Source organism: Callithrix jacchus, chromosome 1 (assembly GCF_049354715.1).
Source record: "Callithrix jacchus isolate 240 chromosome 1, calJac240_pri, whole genome shotgun sequence".
NCBI classification, from domain to species: Eukaryota; Metazoa; Chordata; class Mammalia; order Primates; family Cebidae; genus Callithrix; species Callithrix jacchus.
The window spans coordinates 175,435,896-175,444,925 of NC_133502.1; positions in this window are offsets into that span (position 1 = coordinate 175,435,896).

The following is a 9,030-nucleotide window of genomic DNA, read 5'->3' on the forward strand; positions in this document are numbered from 1 at the left end:
CTGCTACTGTCACAGAGTGTTTCAGACTCTTGATAAGGCAGTGTTTTGTATTTTAGTACTAACATAGAGTTTGAACAGTTGTATCTAATTGTAATTCTCTAGGGTGCCAGAGAGAGATGTTTCTCATTGGTTTGCTTTCCCAAATCCTGTTTACTTAATTGTAGCCCCCATGCAGTGGGATCTACTCTATGGCTGGTAGACACTGAGCTGCTGTGACTCTGATCATGGTACCACGGGCCACTGCAGCCCCTGCTCTGTCTTCGATTATGGTGCTTTACAAAGACGGCAGTCAGCACCATGCTTATTGGGAAGGAGCCACAAGTTGTGGCTGAGAGTTCCCTGTGGACTTTAGTAGTTCATAGAGTGTAAGGCGACACTCCACCAATCAGTGAGAGTGCAGATAGGATTCTGAGTGGTTATAGCTAAGGGGAAAAAGCTCCCCAAGAAGAACGTTGAAAATACATTCTTTCAAGGTGGGGGAGATAGTCTTTAGAGGGGTACACTGAGTTAATACTGCCAGTTCTTTATGAGTGCTGGAATGTGGTTTTGAAAGGAGTCCTAAGTTTAGCAAAGTCGTCTACAGATTCATGCTCCCAAATTATAGATAAAGCTGCTTAAATTTACAATTCCACGAAGCTATGCCTACCAAAAAAAAAAAAGCAGCTATTCTGAGACCTTTTCTGCCCATCAGTTAGATGGTTTAGGTCAAAAAGAAAGGTATATTACACATGCTTTTAAGCTGTGTAATCTACCTGAGGTTATTCCCAGGGTAGGACAGGGTGCCACTACTATGTCATCTTTTCCATAAATGTACTGGTTTATTTACTTCTAAACAGAAACTTTTTTCCCTTAAAATAAAAATAATTTTTCTTGGATTTGGGGTGACATTTTAATTTGGCTTTGCTGTAATATTATAGACATTGCTGGCAATGGCCTCTGATTCTCAAGCTCCTAACACCAAGGTGTTTACTTGTTGAACATTGTCTGGAAAGAGGAAAGAAAATACTTATTTACCAGTTAACTCTTGTAAGCAAGATTACAAACAGGGATTTATTCACAACACTGTATCATTCTCGATATATAATAAGCACTTTGTATTTAAAACTTTATTATAAATATATATATATATATATATATATTGTTTTTTTTAACCTAGAAACTAGATATTACCTCTTGGTTGTTTGCCACATGAATAGCTTCTCTTAGTATTGAAACATTACCAATTAGCAGTCCTTTCTCTGTACCTGACACACGTATAGAGAGGTGACTGTATAATCAAGCCTCATGTCTCCTTTTCTTTTTCTCAGTGGGTTTTTAGGTATGATCCTAGCCATTATATTTGAGGAGAAATTGTTTTATTACTCCTACTAATTTCAGTACTAAGGTGGTGATGCCATTTTGTTCTGCCAAAAACTGATCACCCTCTCCCATGGTATTAGCAGAACATTTCTGCCTGTTTGGAAGGTTTGGTGTGCTGTTTCTCATTAAAGACTATTCCTATAAGCATTAGGACACTGTGGGAGAACAGTCTGCAAGGTAAAAATATAGATATTCTGGGAGAGTTGTGGTCCTTCAGTTCTGCTGAAATCAGCATAGTGCCCTCGTCACGAGGAAGAGTTTTTGTTCAGCCAAGAGTGGTGGCCAGCCCTTGGGTGGTAGTTTTGGAAGCAGTCAGTTGTGCCAGGACTTATTAATATGTTGTAAAGAGAAGAGTGTCTTCTTGAAAGCCTTATGTGTCCATCAGCTACTAAATGTAGAACTGAAATAAGTTTCTCACATCTGTTCTTTTTAAGTTTTCTGTGGTATTTGAGTTTTTGGTAGAAATTGGGATCGTTTATCAGGCAACCAGACCCTGTGAGGTGGTAAGTATCTGAAATGCTGGCCATGTTCAGAGAGGCAGGAGAAGGGGATTGCTTTAGTTTGAATATTAAAAGTGAATTTTTGTAAACTCTGAGTTTTACCTTTTTTTCCTCCCCACCTTGGGTTGGAGGAATAGCCTCTTTCTTTCATCTCAATTCAGCTTTAGAAACCTTTATCCTTCCTAATGAGTTTGGATTGTTGTGGGTAACACTGTTCAAATAGTCTTTCAGGGATCACGTCAATGGCCTACAACCAAGGTATTTGTCCCCTACTCTGAGTCTTAACTGTGGTTTTTCTTCAATCCCTGTGGGAAAGGGCTTCAAGGCACCACCAGTGGTATTTAATATTCATACTTATACCGGCCAGACATGGTGGCTCACACCTGTAATCCCAACACTTTGGGAGACCGAGGCGGGTAGACCACAAAGTCAGAAGTTCAAGACCAGTCTGGCCAAGATGATGACACTCCATCTCTACTAAAAATACAGAAATTAGCCAGGCCGGGTGGTGGGTGCCTGTAATCCCAGCTACTTGGGATGCTGAGGCAGAGAATTGCTTGAACCTGGGAGGCGGAGGTTGCAGTGAGCCTAGATCGCTCCACTGCACTCCAGCCTGGGCGACAGTTCGAGACTCTGTCTCAAAAAAAAAATAGTTTATACTTACACCATGTTTTTACCTTTAGATACACACATGACAGTAATCCACATGGTAAAGTGTACGTCACCATTAACTAAGGAAGGACTGCAATAACTTTCCCTGCAGGGCTGTGGGGTGCCTACAGGCGCTCCAGGGCCCCAGCCTGTTGATTCTGATTTCTAGGTCTCATCTTCCTCTGGTCCCTTTTGGCCATTACTTTAAAAGCTTGCCCAAAAGGATCCCCTCCATTCTAGTGGGCATTTGCTGAACTAACCTGACCCTAAGGCTGGCTTCTAACCACTGGGGAAAGCCACTTAGCCTCCGGGGCTCCCTTCTTGAGAGGCTCACACATCCCCAAGTTGCTGTGGAAGTGAAGTTGAGGCATAGCAGAAGCTTCAAAGCCGTGCTTTCCGTGGGGAAGGGGATGTGATGTGGCCTCCTGGCTGGGTGTGGAGAGGACGCCATCACAACAAGTCCAGGTTTTTGCTTTTGGAAGGTCTGTGATAATTTAGGGTCTCTGGAAACCAGCCACATGTTATCTCCAATCCCTTCCATGCCACCAGTTTTGTGATTTAGGTTGCTTTAGTGGGTGACTAACTTTGTTCAGTGAAACCAGGGTTTGTTTGGGGTTTTTTCTTTGCTACTTACATATTTAAAGGTACAAGTTTCTTATTTCAAATCTCTACTGATAGTGCCCTATGGGAAGATGCTGGAACACATTTTGCAAATGTGACTTATTTTTTTTTTTGCTTGAAGCCTGTGTCATGTTAGTTGCTGCTGCCTTCTTTCCTTTTATGAGGTTCCCAATGTTTCGTCCAGAAAAGTACTTTATTTATGCAAGTCAGGTGACTCTTAGGCCACAAAACCATTTGATGATAAAAAGATTATCATTAGGTGCATATCTTATTGATATTTTGTGTAATGTTATGCCTATGTTGCAAAAGTTGAATAGTTTCTGTCTTTATATATTGCTGTCTTCAGTGCACAGCATGGTTTTACTTAATTGAATGTTTATGTTTAATATTTTCTTCTTATAGAAGAGACCACGCCCTTTTGTATGACATGTTTTAATAAACGTTATCTGTCAACTTCGTAAAAGTTTTGTTTTTCACTATGAGTAGGTGACCACATCTTGTTTGACCCTGGGTTTTACCACCTAAGAATAAAGTTATATGGTGGCCTTTTGGTAAGTAAATGCCAAATAACCTGATCCATTGGGCAGTGAGTGACTGCCAGGCTGGCATTCATAGTGACATTTTACACCCCACCGCCCCCCCTGGGTACTTGGGGTGTGCTAGAGTCTCTCTGTGTGCCCCTCCGGGCCCCCTTGCTGCCATGCACTTCTCTCCAGAGGCTGGCCACTGTTGACCTGTCCTGGCTTCCTGTCAGAATCCACAGATACTCTGGGAGGAGCCCGGGAGAAGAGAGAACAGAGAAGTCAGAGAATTCACTCCCCTGGCTTCCTCCCGCCAGCTGTGGGTTGGCAGTGGCTGGGCTTCTCTGCCAAGGCCCTCAAGTCCTGTCAGGCAACTTCTGGGGGGGTTAGTAGCCACACCCTCCCCTTGTCCCTCAAGCCAGTCTCAGTCCTGACTCCCTGCTTTTGCCAGGCCTCTGGTACATCACTGTCCTCATTGGAGTCTCTTAACCCTGCCTACACCCTTTGTAAATAGTCCCTTTATGAAGCTCTCCTCAGTGACTCCATCTGAATGTGCCATGTGTCTCCTGCCAGGACCCTGACTGATAGCTGAGGTGTCCTCATTTTCCCGATGAGCCAGCTGTGATTCAGAAAAGGCAGCTGAGGTACCAAAGATCATCCAGTGCCCAGAGCAGAGCTGGGCCTCTGTGCAGGGCCTGTGTATGGCATGCTTGGCAGTGGGTTTCTCCACTGCTCTGTCACGCCTCCACGCACATTAGTGTTTATTGGATCTTTGCTTCACTTCTCTTGTCCTCCCCCATGCCCAAAGCCCTGCCCTCGAGAAGCAGCAGCGGTGCTCTTTCAAAGGCTGCAAGCGCTGCGTATTTCCTACCAACAGCTCATTACCAGAGACACTGCTTGTTTTAGACCAAACTCAACCACCTTCCCACACAAACCTTCTGTTACCACTGTTTGTTGTGAGGTTCTTCCCCTCCCCTTTGCTGATTCTGAAGCCAACTACAGATTGCCTCAGCTAGCTTAGCCATTTTCTGTATGGGGAAGAAGTCACCCAGAAAAAAAAACTTCTAGCCTTTATTTGAGGCAGGGCCTGTCCATCCTGACCAAGAACGAGTAGCTCAGCCCCTGCAGCACGGTGACCTCTCTGACCCCCACTTTCAGCCCTGCAGAGGACCCTGCCAAGGCCCTGGTTACCAGCCGTGCACATCTGGGAAGCAAGTATCCCCACAGCACAAGTATCTCCCCAGGGTGGAAGCTGGTGGGGTTGAAGGAGAGCAGCACTACAGTTCTTGGGAGGAGAAAGAAGATGGAGCGGTTCATTTGTGTTTGGGAACAGAAGGGGGTGGGATGTGAGGGGTGTTACCCACATGGAGCATTTAACACCTGTGCAGTTATTTTGATTCCATCACAGTCAGCTCAGGGACTGCTACTTCCCACCAAACCACCGAAGTGTTCCTTCAGACAGTCCCCATCTCTGGGCATCTTGGAGGGTGCAGGACTCTAGAATTTACCCCATCAGTGGACCAGTTAGGTCATTTGAAATGAGGTAAGCTTGAACTTGCTGTAACAGTCTGTTATTCCATAAATGATGTAAAATATGTTCTTTCTCAGTGCATGTAAGTGAAGGATAAGAACTCTGCCCTTGCTTCCCAACTCTTACGTTCTTTTTAAGAAAATGCTCTAAAGTTCAGTGATTGAAGATGGGTGCAAATAACATTTTTTTTCTTTAACCACAGCAAAGTAGGGGTGGGGAAAGTAGTCTTGGAGACTTTTTCTGAACTGGTTTGACTTGTTTGAATCAAAACCAGTTTTCCTGGTGCGCTGGCTCACGCTTGTAATCCCAGCACTTTGGGAGGCTGAGGCGGGCAGATCACCTGAGTTCGAGAGCAGCTGGGCCCACATGGTGAAACCCCGTCTCAACTAAAAATACAAAATTAGCCAGGCATGGTGGCATGCACCTGTTATCCCAGCTACTCGGGATGCTGAAGCAATAGCGTTGCTTCACCCAGAAGGCGGAGGTTGCAGTGAGCTGCACTCCAGACTGGGTGACAGATACTCCATCTCAAAAAAAAGTTGATTTTAAAATCTTTACCACTTTTAATTTCTTCCAAATAAGCCCTAAGTTTAGCCTTGCAAGTAGCTTGATGCAATTATAGGAAGAGTTACCATTGTCCTTTGAGGGACTTTGTGGGCTCTATAAAAAATAATTCATAAGCAGTATTGTAGGTAAATACATATTATTTTTTAAAAGTGGCTTTTTACTTAGACTACGGTGATTATGAAATCTATTTTTTTTCCTCATTCCAAAATAAGAAACCAATATGAAAGCCATTAAATGTATTTATAACTTAATAAGATACTATGTTACTCCCCAGAGTATTCTATCCTGGTCTGCCTTTGGCAATAGCTAACCTTTGTCAATGGAAGCTATAGGCTGCCTCTAGAACTGCCACCATCCTGTTAATTTGGGATCAGCAATGCTGTGATAAAATCTCACTTATTAGGATTCTCAGGAAAGATCCTTAACTGCACAGCGTTCCACTCAGGATAGAGGGAGGCCAGAGCTGTAAATGCTGCTAGAATTCCTGCAGGATCTGGCGTGGTTAGAAATCCTAGGCGTTAACATGACAGCAAAGTGACCTTGAGCCAAATTAGAAAGGATCCATTTTTGCTTCACATAGAGCATGTCATATTGTGTGAATCTCTTTTGTCTATTCATAATATGAAGAATATAAGAGTGTTTTTCTTGGACAGAATTTTTACTGCAGTTCTGTATATTTATTGGACTCTGAACACCCACTCAACTCACTAAACACCATGCTGACTTTAATAGATATAAGAAAAATTGGGATTACGGAGTAAAAATAACAGCTCTAAGTGAAGACCCACTACATGTTTAACATGTGTTAAGTACGTAACTTGGATTAACTCATTTGTAACCAAACCATGAAGGAGAATTTCCTTCCAGGCCTCATATCTTGGAAAAGGGTGACAGCTTCCTATTCTGATGGGGAGATGTTTTTCTTCTTCAGGAAACCCCTCTCTAAGGCCTTCCTCCTGGGCCAGCAGGGATGTCTGTGTCTGGAGTGAGATGCAGACAGTTGTCCCTGTCAGGACACAAAGCCCAGCTTCTGATGCTGGGGAGCAAGGACCTAGGCCAGGCTGTCCTACAGATGCTCTTTGGTGGCGGGTGACTCGCCGGATCCCCCTCAGAGCTCAGGCTCTTGTGCTGGGCTTTCTGAGGAGGAATAGAGACTCCACCCCCAGACTGTGCTCCAGGCCTGGCACCAGCAGCTAACCCTACTTGAACCCTCGGGTTTAGGAAATACATGTAGAAATTAACCCCAGGAATGCAAAGCACAGTGATTTACTTATTTTTTGATGCAGAGTCTCACTCTGTGGCCCAGGCTGGAGTGCAGTGGCACCATCTCAGCTCACTGCAATCTCCACCTGCTGGGTTCAAGCAGTTCTCCTGCCTCAGTCTCCTGAGTAGTTGGGATTACAGGGGCCCACCACCACGCCCAGCTAATTTTTGTATTTTTAGTAGAGAAAGGATTTTGCCATGTTGTTCATGCTGGTCTTGAACTCCTGACCTCAGATGATCCACCTGCCTTGGCCTCCCAAATACTGGGATTACAGGCATAAGCCACCATGCCCAGTCAAAGTCCAGTGATTTTCAAACTAGTAGAACAGCTTCATCAAGGCCTACTGCAAGGAATGGGCAGGGAAAAGGTTGACCCCTCCCCGTCTACTTCCGATCAGAGCAGTTTTCATTTCACATGGCGTGGTGGCGAAGGGCTTACTCCTCACTAGCATTTATATTTCCCTGGGGCCCACTGTGTTCTGCAGCGTTAACCACTTTCCATGATTAAACCTTCACCCTGACACCAACCCTGCCAGGTAGGTGTTCCTGCTAACAGGAGAACACTGACTTTCACAGATGGTAAGAAACCCAGGCAGCCAGTGTCCTGGGCCCCACTGAGCTATGTGTGCTCTGTGGCTTTCTTGTGACTGCTGGCCCAAGGGCTGAGAAGTCAGAGGAAACTGCTCTGCCTGCTGGTGCCCTAGTTAGAGAGGCATTCCAAAGGCCAAGGGCTTATCTGGGCCCCTGACCACTGCCCTAGTGTTTACAGGAGACTGTGGGTCTCAGCACCAGCAGAACCTGCTTATCCCTGGGTTGTTGGGCCCCAAGCTGGCCTGCCCTGTTCGCATCTGCTCTGGGACAGCCACTCCCTCACAGCAGCCTCCACTGCACACACAGTCTCCCCCCCTAAACTGCTCCAAGGCCGCCTCCTAAGCAGATCTGATGCCGTCACCTCCCACGTGAGGTCCGCCTGGTGGGATCTCAGCTCCTCAGCTTGGCCTCCCAGGCCCTTCCAGATCTGACATCAGCCCACCTGTTGGTTCTATTCTTCTGCTCCCCACTTGGGACCTGGCTGCTCTCCTAAGGTTTCTCTTGCTTCTTGCATGGATTATTCTGCCTTGAATATACCCTTCTCTTTTCTATCCACTCCCCTCTGACTTTTCCCCTCCCGGGTAAGCTCCTTCCTATTGTTCTAGGCTCTGCAAAAATTATTGCCATGACACCTTCCCTGAGCATCCTACCCAGCTGCTCACCACTCAGTGATCCCATTTCAGTTTTTTTTTGTTTTTGAGACAGTCTCCCTCCATGCCCAGGCTGGAGTGCAGTGGCATGATCTTGGCTGACTGCTACCTCCACCACCTGCATTCAGGTGATTCTCCTACCTCAGCCTCCACAGTAGCTGGGACTACAGACACCTCCCACCACGCCTGGCTAATTTTTGTATTTTTAGTAGAGACGGGGTCTCACCATGTTGGCCAAGCTTGGTGTTGGTCAGGTCTTGAAGTCCTGACCTCAAATGATCCACCCGCCTTGGCCTTCCAAAGTGCTGGAATTATAGGGGTGAGCCACCACGCCTGGCCCCATTTCATTTTGAACTTAGCTCTGCTGTGATGCTTGTCACTTTGTAATTTTGTATATACCATCCATTCTTCACTCCCTCCCCGCTACACACCCACATGTTCCCTGCTAGACAGTGGGCTCCTCCGAAACAGGAACTATGACTTAATTGTCTGCCCGTTCCTGGCACAGTCCTGATCCACAGTCAATAAATACTGTTGATTTTTTTTTTTTTTAATGAATGCAGATTCGCTGTTGAGTCTTTATCTACTAGCTGGAGCCATGGACTTTTTGCTTCCAAGATCTTAGGAAGTACAGGCTCACAACAATCTTAAAAAGTGCCCTCTTTCCACTGAGTGTCACCTAAGTGCTGCCAAAATTACCTGTTAGCTGAGAATTCTGAGATAAGTATGGATCTTCGTTTCTAACCCAAATGAAGATTTTATGTTTCAGCAGGCAC